This window comes from Leptopilina heterotoma, unplaced genomic scaffold, assembly GCF_015476425.1.
Source record: "Leptopilina heterotoma isolate Lh14 unplaced genomic scaffold, ASM1547642v1 Lhet_52, whole genome shotgun sequence".
Classification (NCBI taxonomy): Eukaryota; Metazoa; Arthropoda; class Insecta; order Hymenoptera; family Figitidae; genus Leptopilina; species Leptopilina heterotoma.
In genome coordinates, this window is record NW_025111114.1 from 3,134,284 (window position 1) to 3,154,175 (window position 19,892).

General features: G+C 22.5%; 2 protein-coding genes across 5 annotated transcripts in view; one reads left to right on the plus strand and one right to left on the minus strand.

Annotated features, from left to right (window-relative positions):
• LOC122508019 (paired mesoderm homeobox protein 2-like) overlaps positions 1–19,892 on the minus strand; it is a 150,520-nt gene that overhangs the window by 82,613 nt on the left and 48,015 nt on the right. The gene's annotated exons all lie outside the window — the stretch shown is intronic.
• Positions 19,490–19,892, plus strand: part of LOC122508012 — a 65,846-nt gene continuing 65,443 nt past the window's right edge. For all 4 annotated transcript variants that reach the window (XM_043621076.1, XM_043621077.1, XM_043621079.1 and 1 more), the window contains exon 1: positions 19,490–19,851. The gene's annotated coding sequence lies outside the window, so the exon portion shown is untranslated. The remainder of the gene's footprint in view (positions 19,852–19,892) is intronic.

Sequence of the window (19,892 nt, forward strand, 5' to 3'; positions counted from 1 at the left end):
TCATCATGCTAATTATTATTACTATTATTATTGTTATTACTATTACTGCTACTATATTAATGATTTATAAGTAATAACTTTTTCTTTAATAGAATTAAGTTATTTAAAATAATTTTTTGTCAGAAATAGAAAAAATTTAAGGTTTTTTTTAGAATTCGTGGTAATTTCGTATATGTAGTTTATGAGGCAAACGAAAAAGACACAACAATTCAGAATTTTTTTATAAATTCTAAACATTTAATTTTTTTCAGTAAAAAAATCCCTGACTTTTTCCTCATTTCCCTGAACAATTCTATTTTTCGTGAGTTTTCCCTGAATTCCCTGACCTACTAGCAACACTGTATTACTAATACAGAAAAAGGATTTTGGAAAATTTATTTATTTAAATATATACTTCAAGTTAGTGACCGTTTATTAATTATGTATTTTGAGTAAAAGGCTTATCGGTCATGTTACACGAACGATAAGCCCTTTACTCAAAATACTTTATTTATTTAAATTTATTTTCCCTAATTCTAATAATTGTTTATCAGCTGGTAATCACCTGAGATGTACATAGCTGAACAACGCATCCTAAAGGATAACAAATTTTATTGTAACTTTTAAGTTCCATCCGTACGCTATCAGACAATCAAAATTTGGGAAAAAGAACGTTTAAATTACCCTCTAAGTACCTATTTATATTTATAATGTCAGCAATTGGGTATTTATTTGATGGTATTATGATAAATATACATTTATATGTAAAAGTTAGCGCTCTTTCATCGGGTGAAGGTCAAGTGACATCCGTTTGTGTCATTGAATTATAAAAAGAAGATAATTAGCGGGAGAAAAAAATTACCGGGTACCCTCTTTTGTATTAATTTTCGATATAAAAGCCGTTTGCAATTACACATGTCATTTACATGCGGGTCGCGTGCGGCTCACTTTTTATTACCATCTTGTGCTCTGCGGGACTTGTAAATAATAAGTTTTTGTAACCGCTGCGCCTTAAACGCGCAGCCTCCCTCGTTTCTATATAGACACATACACATATAGTACTATATACTATACACACACACACACACACACAGAGTACATAGAAATGACACACAAACAAAAACTCAATTGTCGATAGCCACTCGTTCGACTTCTCGAAAACCACATGAATTCACACTTTTATAATATTCCCCGTGTACGTGTACGTATGAGTGCAGCTGTCCCGCATATTCCAGACTTTGGAAAAACGGATGGGATCAATTTCTGTTTTCACTGATCCTTCAAACTTTCTTTTACATATATTATGCATTTTAGCAATTTCCCAAATTTTTAAAGACCTTCAATCTCTTCTATATTTCTTTCCTTCTTCCGTTTTCGACTTTTAAAGAAGAAGCAGAAGAAGAATAAAAAAAAAGAATCATTTCTATAGCTTTTCTTAACTGATAGACGCGCGAGCTCTTTGTCATTTCATCAAAATTTTTGACTTCAATGGAATCAAAAATCAATTGAATTTCTTCCAATTTTTCCCCCACAATTTTTAGAGGATGTTTATATACACAAAATTAGAAGCAAATTAGTTTTTGTATAAATTTTCCTTTTCACTCTAAAATTTGTATATTTTTTTCGGGAAAAAAATCCGTTCATTAATAAAAGTTTCGCACGCTCAGCAATAATTCTTATCCTTCAATTGTCATTTCCGCATTTCAACCGCTCGTCAAAAAGTAGCATAGCACAGGAATAAAATTACCTAATCCTAATGGCAAATAAACAACAGTCTAATGCTATTTTTGAAAAAAAGTTGGAAAAAAATGACTGTTTAGATCCGTACTGATGGACTTTCTTCAAAACTTCCTTTAAAATCGTCTACTGTAATCTTTAGGCGTTAACGGAACGAATGGACCTCTACCTCTAAATGATCTTCCTTCAACCCACGCAAAGAAAAATATTTACCGAACCAAAGTGAACCAAAGTGAACCAAAGGAAAAAGCCACCGGACAAAAGGGAATCAAAAAGTAAAAAAAAAATGATCGAATGATCCAAATTGATTTTTAAATATTATATACACATTGGCCAGGAGAAAAAAATCACTGTCATACGATGTGAAAGTGATTTTTCACTTTCATGCGCTTCTCATTTCTCTTCATTTATTACTAATTCGATTTGGAATTGCATCTGTGTTTACATTTCCATTGCAATTTAAAGAAAATCAAAACAATGAAAATACATATAAAAAGAAAATGATAAATAAAAAATGATAAATAAAAAATAAAATAGTGAATAAAAATAAAGTGGTAAATAATCAATAAAATTAGTTTCTCATATACCGTTTACATCTTAAAACCAAAATTATTAAAAAGTAGTTTATTTTTAAATTTCAAAACTATGGCAGACTTCGTACTCGATAATTAATTTTGAAATAGTAGCAAAAAGTAGCTTTCAAAATAAAAATTATTGCCTCGCAATAATTTTGATTCGTTTTTTGTCTCAATTTGATATCTGCAGAAAAACTGCGAGTACTTACAGTAAAAAACTAAATCGATTTTTACGGGATAAGGCATCCCTTTTAGGTCAAAAAAAAAATTATATATAAAGTCGTAACTTTGAATGAAGGATCCTTTTTTTTTGCCGCAATTGAAAAATTATATAATTCATGAGGCGTAATGAAATATTTTGTAAAATCCTCTATAGAATGTGTATATATAGATATACAAAGAGAGTGATGGTTGTAAGCGTGGTTGTAATCGATATAAAGGTATGTTTGATTCGAGTACGGCTTAAGGAGCGAATATCTCTACCCCTTTTCCTCGAAAGGAGCCGATTAATCGAGTGTGATAAACGAAGCGAGCACGCCTCCAGAAGCTCAAGGTGAATTGCAATCATTTTTCAAAATAATTCGTGGCGCAAAGCATTATTTTATATAGAAGGTGAAAAGGTCAAGAGAGAGAGGAAGAAGAAGAAGAGAAAAAATCCTTTCGGGATTTACCTGACGCGGCGCAACTTTTCTTTATAATATTATAGACACTATATATCCTCTTCTCTTTTATATAGCCCTTCAGTTGCCTATTAATTTTACTTCTATACTATCGGAACTTTATGCGATCTTTCGCGATAGATTATATATCTTTAGGAGGAAAAGGTATTTAAGATGATTTTATTTTTGAAAATAGAATATACCAATTATTTAAAAGCATTAGGTATTTCAATATTTTTGAACTATTATTTGAAATTACTAATCTTGGAACTACTATTAGTTGTTTTTTACACCATTTAATTTTTACAATCTCATTTTTACGAACACATAGGTTTTCTATAAGGATTTAGTATAGGGCTCTAACCAGTGAAAGTATTTAAAAATACGGAATTTATGGACCAAAAATGAAAAATTACCGACTAATTTCAGACAAAAATTTAACCAGTCCGAGTCAAATAATAAGAGACCATTTTACTTAAAACTATAAATTAAATTTTATAACTGTAAAACCACGAAGTGTAAAACATAAAGATATTCATAACTCCGAGTCTTCGACTCGGAGTCATCAATTTCTTTATGTTTTACAATAATTAAAGATGTCAATTTGATGGAATTATTATTTTATATTATAAGAATATTGTACTTCTTCGAAATTATTTTTATCATTTCAATTCAATTAAAAATTAAATTTTTAACTAAAATTCTCAATTAATTTGCGAAAAAGTTCTTTGACAATTTTCAAATCCATTTTTTTACAATATTCAATTTTACAAATTTCAAATATTCGTAAATTCTTCAATTAAATGTACATTAGAAAATAAAAACCTCAAATAATTTCAAAAAAATTCAATTAAACTTTTTCAAAAAATTTAATTTCAAAATTCAATTGTTTCTAAAAATTCACGCGCTATATTGCTTTTAATATTCAATTATTATTTAAAATTTTAACTGAAATTCATTTTTAAATCAATTTTTATTAGAAAATTCTACGAGAATTCAATTATTTAAATACAAAAATAAATAATTTATTGAATAACAGAATGTTTCTTAAAATTCAATTCTCATAGAGAATTTTATCAACAAATTTTTAAATAATTGAATTCTTTCGACAAATTTTAATAAAATTTTCAAGAATAATTACAATTTTCGAGTCATTTGATTATTTCGAGGCATTTATTATTTACGAAAATAATTGAATTCTTTCGAAGAAATTTATAGAAAATTTGTAAATAATTGAATTCCTATGAAAATTTTATTATTTTATAAAAATAATTAAATGTTTGACAAGAATTTTATTAAAAATTTTGAAAATAATTGAATTTTGGAAAAGAATTTTATTATTTCTAAAAATAATTAAAATTTTGACGAGAATTTTTAAAAAGATCAATTCTCAAAAAGAATTTTATCAAAAAATTTTTAAATAATTGAATTCTTTCAATAAATTTCAATAAAAATTTTAAGAATAATTACAATTTTCGAGAAATTCTATTAAAATTGTTTTAAAAATAATTGAAATTCGACGATGAGTTTTATTATTTACGAAAATGATTGAATCACTCTAAAAATTTTATTATTTACAACAATAATTGAATTATTTCGAAGAAATTGATAGAAACTTTGTAAATAATTGAATTCGTATGAAATTTTTATTATTTTATGAAAATAATTAAATGTTTGACAAGAATTTTATTAAAATTTTTCAAAATTATTGAATTTTGGAAAAGAATTTTATCATTTCTAAAAATAATTGAAATTTTGCCAAGAATTTTATCAACAAATTGTTAAATAATTAAATTCTTTCGACGAATTTCAATAAAATTTTTACGAATAATTACAATTTTCGAGAAATTCGATTAAAATTGTTTTAAAAATAATTAAAATTCGTCGATGAGTTTCATTATTTGTGAAAATTGTTGAATTCCTGCAAAAATGTTATTATTCGCGAAAATTTATTAAATTATTGCTAACAAATTTATAAAAACATTTGTAAATGATTTGATTCCTGTGAAATTTTTATTATTTATAAAAATAATTATTTTCAATATTTGAAATCTTTTAGAAAATTTGTTTAAAAATAGTAAATATTGAAAATCATTGAATTATAGAAAATTTTTGAAAATAGTTAAAATTTTGCCAATTTTTAAAATTAAACATTTTCTAAATTCAATTATTTCTAAAAATTTCTTCTAAAATGCTCTTAATATTCAATTATTATGTAAAATTTTAACTAAAATTCATTTTTAAATCAATTTTTATTAGAAAATTCTACTAGAATTCAATTGTTTAAATACAAAAATAAATAATTTATTAATTGAATATTTCTTAAAATTGAATGCTCGTAATGAATTTTATCAAATAAATTTTTAAATAAATAAATTCTATCGACGAATTTTATCAAAATTTTAAGATATATTTACAATTTTCAAGAAATTTATTTAAAATTGTATTAAAAATAATTGAAATTCGGCGATGAGTTTCATTATTTACGAAAACAATTGAATCCCTGTAAAAATTTTATTATTTATGAAAATTGAATTATTTATTGCGAAGAAATTTATAGAAAATTTGTAAATAATTGAATTTCTGTGAAATTTCTATTATTTATGAAAATAATTAAATGTTTGCCAAGAATTTTATTAGAATTTTTGAAAATAATTGAATTTCTACGAAGAATTTTATTGTTTCTAAATAATTATAATTGAAATTTTTACGAAAATTTTTTAAAAAAATTTTAACCTAATTGAATTTTTGCGAAGAATTTTATTACTTTTGAAAATAATTAAATTTCTGCAATCATTTGTAATTTCTCTAAAATTCTTTAGATTATATCGTACAATTTACGAAATTTTTCGTCCTTTTCTCAAATTACGGATTTTGCGGACCTTTTTTTTCAAAAAAACGGTCTTTTACGGACTTGAATCAAATTTACAGACCTTTACGGGATTTACAGACCTAGTTTGAGCCCTGCATATGATGGAAAATTACCCAGGAGTATCATTTTTATTCCTGCGGCGGGTTGAGAAAAAAAAACGTTAGAAAAAAGTAAATATTTATTCTCGAGCTTTATGCAATTGTTGTTCAACTTGTGAACTCTACCCGCCTTATTTTCATCAATTTCAAAAATCGTCGGATATCTAATGATTTTTTTTCGCCTACCGAGGGCGTGATACGCGATGAAATGTTCTCATTGACAATCTAAAGAAATATTAATGAATCCCCTTGACCACGGTTCATATGTATATGCTCCACGCGTACACCAGGTTGGAGGCATTTTATTTTTTCTTTTGACACTTTACAAATCGTCTTGGAGAGATCTCGCGACAATCCGTCAAAAGAGAACGTCTCCTTCTTTTCAGTGAATACTTTAACGATTAGGTCTAAAGAAGAGAAAAGGAAAAATCTCTAAATCCGATGCATTTCACCATCAGCTTTATATCTATAATATGAATATCGATTTTTGACGATCGCCATCTGTTCATTTCGAATGGAATCTAGTTCGTCCGCAAATGTCCCTGTGTGTGTGTATGTGCGTATACCTTTGTGAATGTGCATTTTTACATATATTGAACCCATTTTTAATTTTTAAATCGACAAATTTTTCTTGTTAATTAATTTAAACAATTAAACTTGATTTACAATAACAGAATCAATACGTTTAATTGAATTTTTTACCAGGAATTTCCACTATGAATGAAATTTTTATCGGAATTCTCATTAAAAGGGTTGCCAGAAAAATTTAATTTTGTTTTTTGATTTCCAGTCAAAATTTTGACTTTTTCCCTGACCCTAAAGAATATTCTGATTCACTCTAAAAAAGATTAGATACTCAAAAAATTTTTCGATTACATTAATTTACGAATTTCTTTAATTGTAAAATTAATTCTACAGAATTGTTAGTTAAAGGTATGAAAAATTCAAATTTTCAAACATTTTAATTTAAAACATTTTCAACATTCAATTATTTCTAAAAACTCATACTAAAATGCTTTTAATATTCAATTATTGTGTAAAATTTTAACTGAAATTAATTTTTAAATCAATTTTTAATATTATAGAAAATTCTACGACAATTCAATTTTTTAAAAACAAAAATAATAATACTTAAATATAAATTTTTAAACAATTGAATTCTTTTGACGAATTTTAATAACATTTTTAAGAATAATTATATTTTTCAAGGGATTTTTTGCTTTGAATTTGTAAATTTTACTAATAAATAGAAATTTTCACAAATTTATTAGTTAAATTTGCTAATTCAAAAGCAAGAAACATTTTTTTTTTTGAACATTTTTGAAGTAATATTAGTAATTCAATTCACAATTAAAACTATATTAAAAATAATTTAATTATTATAAAAAATTTTATTAAAATTTTTGAAAATAATTAAATACTTTTGATGAATTTTATTAAAAATTCTAAAAATAATTCAATTCTTCCAAGAAAGTATATTAAAATTGCATTTAAAAATAATAAAATTTCTGCCAAGAAATTTATTATTTATAAAAATAATTGAATTCTTTCAAGGAATTTTATTAATATTTGCGAAAATAATTCAATTGTTTCAAAGAATTTTAGTGATATTTTTAAAAATAAATAAATTTTTCCTAGAAATTATATTAAAATTGTACTGAAAATAATTGAATTCCTGGTAAAGAATTTTGTAATTTATGAAAATAATTAAATTCTTTCCAGAAATTCAATACAAAATAAATATTGGAAATAATTTATTTCTCGTAAACAATTTTATGAACAAATTTCTAAACAATGCAAATCTTTTGACGAATTGTAACAAAAATTTTAAGAGTATAACTACATTCCTCGAGGAATTCGATTAAAATTGTATTAAAAATAATTGAAATTCTGCAATGAGTTTTATTATTTATGAAAATAATTGAATTCCTAAAAAGCATTTTATTATTTACAAAAATAATTGAATCACTGTAAAAAATTTATTATTTATGAAAATAACTAAATTATTGCGAAGAAATTTATAAAAAAAATTTGAATAATTGATATGTTTTAGGACCTTAAAAAAAATTTGTAAATAATTAAATTCTTGTGAAATTTGTATTATTTATGAAAATAATTAAATTTATTTTTAATAATTAAATTCTTTTAGAAAATTTTATTAAAATAGTAGATATTGGAAATCATTTAATAGTAAAAAATTTTTAAAAATCGTTAAAATTTTGCCAATTTTTAAAATTAAACTTTTTCTAAATTCAATTATTTCTAAAAATTTATCCTAAAATGCTCTTAATATTCAATTATTATGTAAAATTTTACCTAAAATTCATTTTTAAATCAATTTTTATTAGAAAATTCTACTACAATTCAATTATTTAAATATAAAAATAAATAATTTAATAATTGAACGTTTCTTAAAATTGAAAGCTCGTAAAGAATTTTATCAAATAAGTTTTAAAATAAGTGAATTCTCTCGACGGATTTTAATAAAATTTTTAAAAATAATTACATTTTTCAAAGAATTTGATTAAAATTGTGTGTGAAATTTTTATTATTTATAGAAATAATGAAATGTTTGCCAAGAATTTTATTAGAATTTTTGAAAATAATTGAATTTCGGAGAAAAATTTTATTATTTCTAAAAATAATTGAAATTTTGACAAGAATTTTTAAAAATCACTGAATTGTAAAAAAAATTTAAAAATAGTTAAAATTTTTCCAATTTTTAAAATTAAACCTCTTCTAAATTCAATTATTTCTAAAAATTTATCCTAAAATTCTCTTAATATTCAATTATTATGTAAAATTGTAACTAAAATTCATTTTTAAAAAATCAATTTTTATTAGAAAATTCAATTATTTAAATATAAAAATAAATAATTTATTAATTAAATGCTCGTAAAGAATTTTACCAAATAAATTTTTAAATAAGTAAATTCTCTCGACGAATTTTAACAAAATTTAAAAAAATAATTACATTTTTCGAGAAATTTGTCTAAAATTGTAATAAAAATAATTGAAACTTTGCGAAAAGTTTTATTATTTATTATTTGTGAAAATAATTGAATCTCCAAGAAGAATTTTATAATTTATGAACATAATTAAATTTCTGCAATAATTTGTAATGCAACAAAATAATTTATTGTATAATTAAATGTTTCTTAAAATTCAAATCTCATAAATAATTTTACCAAAATTTTTTTAAATGAATTTTTAAGAATAATTACATTGTACCAGGAACTCGATTAAAATTGAAATGATTCGAGGAAATATTTATTTGATAATAGACAATTAGTTAAAAATTTTTTTCTCTTTTTAAACATTAATTAAATTATTTAATTAATGTTTAAAAAGAGGAGAAAAATTGTAACACCCCCAAAAATATCATCATCATCATCATTAGTTTGAAAATTCTCTATAAAATAAGAATTTAAAATTAATTTACCATACAAAAAAGGAAAAATTAATTTAAAATAACATCATCTATTTAAATTACGTCAAATTTGGTAAAAATTATTCTTAAATTCGTATATAAAAACATCAAGAGACTATAATTTGGCTTGTAAAATCGTTACATTAGAAATGTTCATTCAAGTATAAAATCGATTAGCAATTATTATTGTGAACCTTTTAAATGTATGAATTGAAAGAAATTAGGAAATATTGAAAGACGACGACGACGACGACTTCTGATTCGATATCTTCTTCATCCAAGTTTTTCTTTAGCTAGTATAAAGAAAAGAAAAACGATACAATCATTTTTATTCCCCTCACTATATATTTTACAATGTGAAATTCTTCACACCCGCACGCACCCAATTTGCTCGTCTTTGTTAAAGAAATTGAAAAATCGGAAGAGAGCGAACAAGACGGATGAAATTTTGAGCGGAAGACGGAGGAAAATTATTATTATTCCTTCGATGACCTTCTGCCCGCAAAAATAATTTTCCCTCTCTCTTCTCTTTTTTTCCGAAAAGGCAATCTATATATATATATATATCGACCTTGAAGATTAGAAATTTTTCTCTTAAAGTGAGAGAGAGGAAGAGAGAGACTGACATCCGCTAATCTTACAGCCGTTAAGTTGTTCGAGGGGTGATGGAGGTCCTTTTGAAGACAAACCAGCAATGGGTCCATTCAACCGGAGAAATAAATCCTCATTGGGGCTACTCCCCCGCACGCGACCACTCTCACCCTCGTTATTTACAATTTTATTCACATATATATATAGTACTTTGCGATTAGTCTCCCATATAGGGACTCTTGATTAATTAACTTTTACATATCTAATTGATTTCACATTCACATTAAATTTCTGAAAATTCTTCGGTAATTATTTGAAAACCTTTTTGAAATTTTATACCCTATTTAGAAGAAGATTTAGAATTTTCCTTTTAAACAGAATTTGAAAAAAAAATAAAAATTCAGTAAAAATTTTACACTTTTTTCTTCTAAATTTTGAAATTTCGAAATTTTACAGTCAATTTAGAAAAGATTTGGAATTTTGTTTTAAAGAGAATTTTTATTTTTTGAAATTCTATTTAAAACAAAGTTCTAAATCGTCTTCTAAATTAGTGTGAAGTTACGAATAATTTTCAATTAGTTATCATACAATTATAGATATTCTAATTGTTTTATTATTAATAATTATTCAACAAACAATTATTAATTGTTTTATTATTAATAATTATTCAACAAACAATTAATTATTGTTTTATTAATTATAATTATTCAACAAACAATTATTAATTGTTTAATTATTCATTATTAATTGCTTAATTCTTTTTTGTTAATTAAATTAATTACTTAATTCTTGAAGAACTATCTTATAATTATGACTTAGAAATTATTTAATGAATAATTTTACATACTTAAATATTTCAAAATTTATTCAATTTTAAAAGAGAGGCGTTTTCAATAAATAGATGATTTTCATGAATAGATGAACTTCAGAAAGTTTCAATTAATATTTTATAAAATTTCAATTTTGAATTAATTTAAATAGAAATTTTAAAGAACTTGGATTTTTGAAAAATTTCAATAATTCCAATACTTCTGAAATTATAGTTAAATTTTTTTTACAAATATTTAATTAATTATTAAAAGTAATGCATTTAGAGAAGAATTTTAGTTAGAAACACTAAAAGAATTGAATTTTTGAAAACTTACAAATGATTGCAGAAATTCAATTATTTTCAAAAGTATAATAAAATTCATCACAGAAATTCAATTATATATTCTAAAATTTAAACAATTCGTGTAAAAATTTGAATTATCTTAATAATAAAATTCTATTCGAAAATTTAATTATTTTGAAAAATTTTAATAAAATTATTGGCAAAAATTCAATTATTTTAAAAAAAATTTCCAATAAAAATTCAATTATTTAAACAAAATTCAATTCAATTATTTACAAATTGTTTAAATAAATTTCTTCTCAATAATTCAATTATTTTCATAAATAATTAAATTTTGTAAAGGGATTTTATTATATTTTCATGTAATAAAAATCTTTTTTTAGTAATTAAATTATTTTCATAAATAATAAATAATAATTTTTTTTCGAGTTTTGTTTTGTTTTTCTTAATAAAATTTTCTTTTCTTCTTTAAGAAGAATATATTAGGGTATCAAATTTCCGCATATAGTGACGTTTATTATATTTTCGCTAAAGACCTGGAGAGAGTTTAGTCTAACAAAGGGATTTGAATTTGGTCCACTTTGAGCGTTGGTGTGGCACCATTTTCATAAGGACCATTCATAGGCAGTCACCCCCGAACTTTTATTCTGTTTAACCCTTTCACCTCGAATTTACCTCAATTCAGCTCAATTTACACGCCAATCGTTCATCCCAAGCAAATTCTAAATTTGACAACTGCAAACATCCCATTCTATACGAATAATCAGATTTTTTTTCCCCCAATTTTGCTGTTGTTGTTGTTTTTACAAAAGAACCGCTTGTTAGTGACTTTCGAAATATTTATGCAACTTGATAAAAAAATAAAAATTAAGTGTTAAAAAAAACGTTAAATAAATTAAACTATAGTTAAGCATTTTTATTTATGTTTAAAATTATTTTTCATTATTTAAATTTCGAATTTAAATTTTTCCAAAGAGAAATAATAGAAAGAATATTTAGAATCGTATATTTTTCGTATATGCGCAGTAATCAATAATACTTATAAACTTAAATTCCGAGATTTCAAGGATTTTGTGAAAAATGAAATGTCAAAATTTTCCGCAAAGTTTTAAATAAATATCCGGAAGTTCTTTCATATTTTTGGGATGAAGTGAAGGACGAGAATTTAAGAAGGACGCTTGCTTAATGACAATTTTCACACATTTGGGGAAAACCTGAATAAACTTCTTATAGACTTTAAGCTCCAAGCGATCCCCTCCGAGAAAAATGAGAAATTAATATGTTCAATTTTTAAATTCCATTTAAAAATTCAAATTTACAATTTTAATTCAAATTTAATTCAAATTAATTTTATATTTAAAAATTATTGATTCTAATTCAGGGTTGTCACAAAAAATTAATTTTGTTTTTCCCTGACATTTCCCTGATTTCCAGACTTTTTCCTGACTGATTTTGACTTTTCCCCTGACCCTAAAATATTTTTAAATTTCAACAACTTATAAGAATATTATTATAAAACATAAAGATATCAATCACTCCGAGTCTTCGACTCGGAGCAATTGGTATCTTCATGTTTTATAAAAATTTTAATTTCAATAAAATTTTTCAAAAAAAATTAAATTATTTACAAAAATTATAATACAATTCGTTGCAAGAATTCAATTATTTTCATAAATAATAAAATTCTTCACAGGGTTTCAATTATTTTATTTTTAATACAATTTTAAGTGAATTTCTCGAAAAATGAAATTATCTTCAAAAATTTCTTGGGCAATAATTCAAATACATTTCACAAAAAATAATGAAATTCTTCGCTGAAATTGAAAAATTTTCAAAATTTACTATTTTAATAAAAGTTCTTAAAAGAATTCAATTATTTAAAAGAAATGTAATAAAATTCGTTGCAGGAATTCAATTATTTTCATAGATAATAAGATTCTTTACATTATTTCAATTATTAAAAAAAAATTTTTTTTAATTGATTGCAAGAATTCAATTACTTACATAAATTAATAAAATTCTTCACATGATTTCAATTATTTTTAATACAATTTTAAGTAAAATTCTCGAAAAATGAAATTATCTTCAAAAATTTTTTGCAAGAATTACATTACATTTCACAAATAATGAAATTCTTCGTTGAAATTCAAAAATTTTCAAAATTTACTATTTTAATAAAAGTTCTCAAAAGAATTTAATTATTTAGATAAAATGTAATAAAATTTATTGCAGGAATTCAATTATTTTTACAAGCAATAAAATTTTCCACATGAATTAAATTATTTAAAAAATTGATAAAAATCATTGTAAGAATTCCATTGTTTTCATAAATTATAAAATTTTTCTGAGGATTTCAATTATTTTTAATCCAATTTAAAGTAAATTCTTAGAAAAATAAAATTATTTTCTTAAATTTTTGGCAAGAATTTAATTACATTTAATGAATATAATGAAATTCTTCGTTGAAATTCAAATATTTTCAAAATCTACTATTTGAATAAAAGTTCTCAAGAGAATTTAATTATTTAAATAAAATGTAATAAAATTTATTACAGGAATTCATATATTTTTACAAGTAATAAAATTTTTCACATAAATTCAATTATTTAAAAAAAATTTTGAAAAAATTGATTGAAAGAATTCAATTATACTTTCATAAATTAATAAAATTTCTCACAGAATTTTAATAAAATTTTAAGTAAATTCTTCAAAAAAATGTAATTATTTTCAAAAATTTTATTAAAATTCTTCGAAAGAATTCAATTATCAATTATTTTTAAGAATTCATGCTATAATGTTTTTAATATTCAATTATTATCTAAAATTTTATTTAAAATTCATTTTTAAATCAATTTTTATTGGAAAATTCTACGAGAATTCAATTATTTAAATACAAAAATAAATAATTTATTGAATAAATGAATATTTCTCAAAATTGAATTATCATAAAGAATTTTATCAACAAAATTGAATTTTTTCGAGGAATTTTAATACAATTTTCAAGAATAATTACATTTTTCGAGGAATTCAATTAAAAATGTATTAAAATTAAAAATAATTGAAATTCTATGATGAGTTTTATTATTCAATGAAAATAATTGAATTCTTCTAAAAAATGTTTTTATTTATGAAAATAATTGAATTATTGCGAAGAAATTTATAAAAAAAATTTGTAAATAGTTGAATTCCTGTGAAATTCTTATTATTTATGAAAATAATTTAATGTTTGCTTAGAATTTTATCAACATCTATTTTAAATAATTCTATTCTTTTGAAAAATTTTATTAAAATAGTAGATATTGAAAATCATTGAATTGGTAAACATTTTTTGAAAATAGTTGAAATTTTGCAAAGAATTTTATTAAAATTTTTGAAAATAATTGAAATTTGGAGAAGAATTTTACTATTTTTAAAGATAATTGAATTGTGACGGGAATTTTTTTTAATTTTTGAACATAATTGAATTTATGCGAAGAATTTTATTACTTTTGAAAATAATTGAATGTCTGCAATTATTTGTAACTTCTCCAAAATTCAATTTTTTCCAGTTACTTTAATAAAAATCCCTGACAGGCAACCCTGTAATTGAAAAATTATTGATTCTAATTTAAAAATTATTAAAATAATAATTTTATGAGCCGTTACAAAAATTGACACAATTCATAGAAAAAAAATTTCCTTTCAAAAATTAAAAGATATTTTTCATTTTCCCCGCCACTTTATCACTGTAATTTTCAAATCCGCCTCTGATAGACCTATATTCCTGATTTTGAAAAAAAAAAAAACCTTTTTTTTCGCTTTTGAATTGAATTTCCCTTGAATGATTATATAACAGAGAGAGACAAATTTTGTGGTTTGTAAACTTTAAGTGTCGTAAAATGGAATAAAAGAAAGAAAAATGCGACAGTCATCAGAAGCAATTTTTCGTCTAAACTGAGAAACATCTTGAGTTGCATTTTATACAAAAGCTCAAAGGAAAAATGTATAAGATTGGCCCGCATTTTGATGGAATAAGAATAAGGATGGTCGTAGTCGTAGTCGTCGTCTCGACTTGTGGCGCGTGCTACTGACTCCTTCAAGGATTTATTCCTTCCCTATATAAGTTTCAAAGAAGAATAATAATACAAAAAAAAACCTATGGCGAGTTTCCTTCCTCCTATAACAAGTAAACCACCGAAAGATTTGCGTGTCGCATTTCAAAAAGCCCGCACGACCTCTGTCACGCTCCTTATATACATTCAATCTATACAAGAAATTTTTCAACAATAGGCCGCATCCACAAATATAAAAAATTGCCCCCTTTCCCATTGATCCCGATTTTTGCATACGTAAACCTTATATGCAAAAAAAAAAAAAAAAAAAAACTACAACAACCGTCAATTTTTCAAAGAATGTAAAATTAATTAATGAATATTTTACATATATTTTTTTATATCAATTTGGATTCAATTGTATGTTCTTTACTTACAAGAAAAAGGTAACACACACGCGATGCTTTTTTTAATATATGAAACGTGATTCTTTCTTTTTTTCTTTATTCCACTACCTTGTATCTTTTTTTTAACATTTGTTTTGTATTAGCAGCTGACGCAAAAAACCACAAAATTTCATTGTAACAGAGAAATTATAATACAAAGTCACCCACTAGCCTATTTTTTTCTCGAAAATTAGGTTCTTTTTTAAATATTAAAATTACATGTCTTCATCATCGTAACAACTGTGCGTTGTTTTGCGGTCTACGCACAGTTATTAAGACATATACTTTTTATAGAAAATTGCAAATTTCTTCAATTCAAATTCTTTTATTACTCTATCTGGGTGTCTACTAACCGGAACATCCGGAAAAACCAAGAAATAGCCGGGAATTTAAATTGACCAGGAAAAACCGGAAATAAAGCCAGGAATTTTATGCCAAATCGGGAATTTCATCACCAAAATTAAAAAAAGTTTTATTATTTTAATTTGTTTTTAAAAAATCGCTTTTTATTTCAATTTTTCTAAATATTTATACTGTTCTCTAAATTCCAATTAGTTAAAAATAATTAATTTGATAGTAAAAAATCAGACACTGATTCAAATTAATATATAGTATGTAAATAAATTTTTAAAAAATTATCGAATTAAAAGAAATTTTGTGAAATTCAACTGAAAATAATTAAATTTGTTAAAGAATTGCATTCAAACTTTTTTAACAAATCGAATTTTCAAAGTATTTTAATTTAATAATTGATAAATAATTGAATTTTATAAAGAGTCACAATCAATGTATTTTATGTTTCTTAGTGCGAAGATTAATAATCAAAGTTTTTATTAGTTAATTTAAAAAAAGATACACACTTAAAATTTTTTAATAAAATTGTATTTTCGCAAAGTTTTTTTGAAAAATCTGAAAAATAAAATTTTTGAAATCTTTCAATTCTATTGTTTCAAGATAATTGAATTATTATAAACAAATAATTGAAAATTTTTGAAATAATTGAAATTTCTTTACATTCTATTAAAAATAATTGAATTCTTTTAAAAAATTTTATTTAAATTTTTCGAAAATAAGCAAGGGAAGTTAGTCACCGTAATTATAATTTTATTTTTCAAAATTTCTTCGCAATATATTCAATTATCTTCATAAATAGTAAAACTCATTGCAGAACTCCAATTATATTTTTAATACAATAATTTTAATAAAATTTCTCGAAAAATGTAATTATTCTTAAAAATTTTAATAAAATTCGTCGAAAGAATTCAATTATTTCTAGAAACTATGTAAAAAAATTCTTCTCAAGAATTCAATTATTTCCATAAATAGCAAAATTCTTCAGATTTACTAAATTCTTTTGAATATTATTTTTTAAAAAAGAATTCTTCACAAACGAATTCAATTATTTTCATAAATTTTCATAAAATTCTAAAAAACAATTCAATTATTTTTAAAAGTAATAAAATTCTTCGCAGAAATTCTATTATGTTTAAAAATTTTTTTTAATTCACAAAATTCCAATTATCTTTATAAATAATTAAATTGTTCTCCACAATTCAATTATTTACAAAAATTTTAATTATATTCTACGTAAATATTTAATTATTTTCAAAAATAATAACTACAATTACTAATTACTAACAATTACTATAATTACTATAATTACTACAATTACTTTTATAAATAGTAAAATTCTTTCCAGAAATTCAATTATTATCAATACAATTTTAATAAAATTGAATAATAAAATTTTCAATTATTATAATTATGAACAGACAAGATAATTTTAAAAAATTGAAAAAATTCTTTGTTTAATTCAATTATTTTCTATGTAAATCTTCAATTAAAATTATTAAAAAAAACATTATTTTCAAAAAATTTAAAGAAACTCGTCAAAAGAATTTAATTTTTCATAAAAACTCTAATAAAAATTTTTGAAGCTATTTATAGATTTTTTTTTGTTCGAAACCGAATAAATTTAAATTTGATGAGAAAAAAACCATTATTTTTCCAACCACCATAAATTTGAAATACCATCAGTATAGTTAAATTACGAATTTTTATAATATAAATTATTTTTGTAGGAAAATTTTGATAATTTAATCAATCTTTGTTTTTTTAGGGATACTTTTTTTTGAATTAGTAAAAATGTTTAATAATTTGAATTAATGACTCACTTTTTGTTTTTGAATTAGTAAATTTTACTAATAAATTAGTAAAAATTATTATTTATAAGTAGTAAATTTTACTAATAAATTAGAAGAAATTATTATTTATTAGCAAAATTTACTAATTCAAAATCAAATTCGTTTAATATAATAATTTAATTAATTCAATAAAAATCCGTTTAATAAAAATTTAATCAATTCAATTGAAATTAAATTACGCATAAAATTAGATAAAATTAAATTCGTTTAATATAAATAATTTAATTAATTAAATAAAAATCCGTTTAATAAAAATTTAATCAATTCAATTAAAATTAAATTTAATTAAAATTAGATTAAATCAAATTCGTTTAATATAATAATAATTTAATTAATCCAATAAAAATCCGTTTAATAAAAATTTAATTAATTCAATTGAAATTAAATTTAATTAAAATTAGATAAAATCAAATTCGTTTAATATAATAATTTATTTAATTAATCCAATAAGAATCCGTTTAATAAAAATTTAATCAATTCAATTGAAATTAAATTTAAATAAAATTTGATAAAATTCAAGTTTCCGGATTTAATTTGAAAACTAAAATTAGTTTCTATTAATTATTTTTGATGCAATGAAGAATTAATTATCAGTTAATTATATTGAAAGACAGTTCCTTTTGTGTATTTTAATTTCAAAAATTACAAACATAACCTCAATAATTTTTTTCTTCTTTTAGTAAAACCACGAGTAAAACTACCTTTCTTCGGAGCGCATCACATTTAACTATTAATTTATTGAATTTCAATTTAATTTACCTTAATTAAAATTTGATTAATTACAATTAAATAATTAAATTGAAAGTAAATTAATTAATATTAAGTGAAATTAAAAAGTAAATTAATTAATATTAGGTGAAATTAAAAACTAAAATTAAAATTTAATGATTTAATTAAAATTAAATTAATTAACATTAAACAAAATTGGATTAATATAAAATAATGATTTTGTCATTCGATCGTCTTTAATTTTTATAAAATATAAAGGTATAACGATCACTCCGAGTCGAAGGCTTAGGAGTGAATGAGTGATCATTACCTTCATATTTTATAATAAAATTTAATTAAATAAAATTAAAATAAAATTATAATTTTAGTTTTATAATAAAATAGAATTAAAATTAAATTATAATTTTAGTTTTATAATAAAATCAAATTAAATTATATAAAAACCAAATGTAATAAATTAAACAAAAATTATAAATACAACAAAGTGGAATAATACTATATACAATAAATTTCCAAAGAGAATCAAAAATTAACTTGAGAGAATAAAAACCTAAATTACCGAAGCTTGTATAGCCTGAGGGGGAGAAAAATTAAAAGAAATAATTTCCAATCTACACAGCAAAATGGAAAAATTTGTAATTGTTAAGAACGATAGAAATTTATGCTCTGCTTTCGGGACCCCAGTCACCCTATTTATCTCTTTTGCTCTCATTTCCCATTTTTCTCTGGACAGGCAGATGACATTTAGTCTCTTTTGGGTGAATTGTGGAATTATCAAGCAGTGTTGCAAAAAATAAAATATATATATGACAGTAGTCACCCACTATATACGGGGCTATTGACTATAACTGCACACACACACACATACACACATATACACCTGGGGTGAATGTTGAGTGCCTGAAAAGATCAGGTATAGAGAGTGGGGGAAGAATTGCAATGACTCTAGTGCTGCACCCTTACGTTTTGGACCTTCCTACATATAAGGCCCAGTCACTCACCCCTCCACATCAGTACAGAACTAACCGCTCGTTTGATCGGTCGTTATATTTCTCCATTCTGTTATCGCACACGCGACTTCTTTTCTAATATTCTATTCTATTTTTAAACAAAAAATTATTTATTTAAAAAAAAAGTTTTAAATTAAAAAATCTATTTATTTAATTTATAAGTTTATTTGTATTTACCATTTAAAAAAAAAGACCCTTTTTATTTTAACTTTAATGAACTTGTCCGAAATTGTGATATGCTGATTAGTGGGAATGTGTTTAATGAAAGTGAACAAAAATTGTGAACTGACAAACTCAAAATTGAAACAAAAAGGAATTTTTTCTTATGCCTATTAGTAGCTGAGGAAGGATTTTAGTTTTTTTCCCGCAAAAACAAGTGAGTTGAATTTTTATTTTTGAATTTAAAGAATCAAGTAT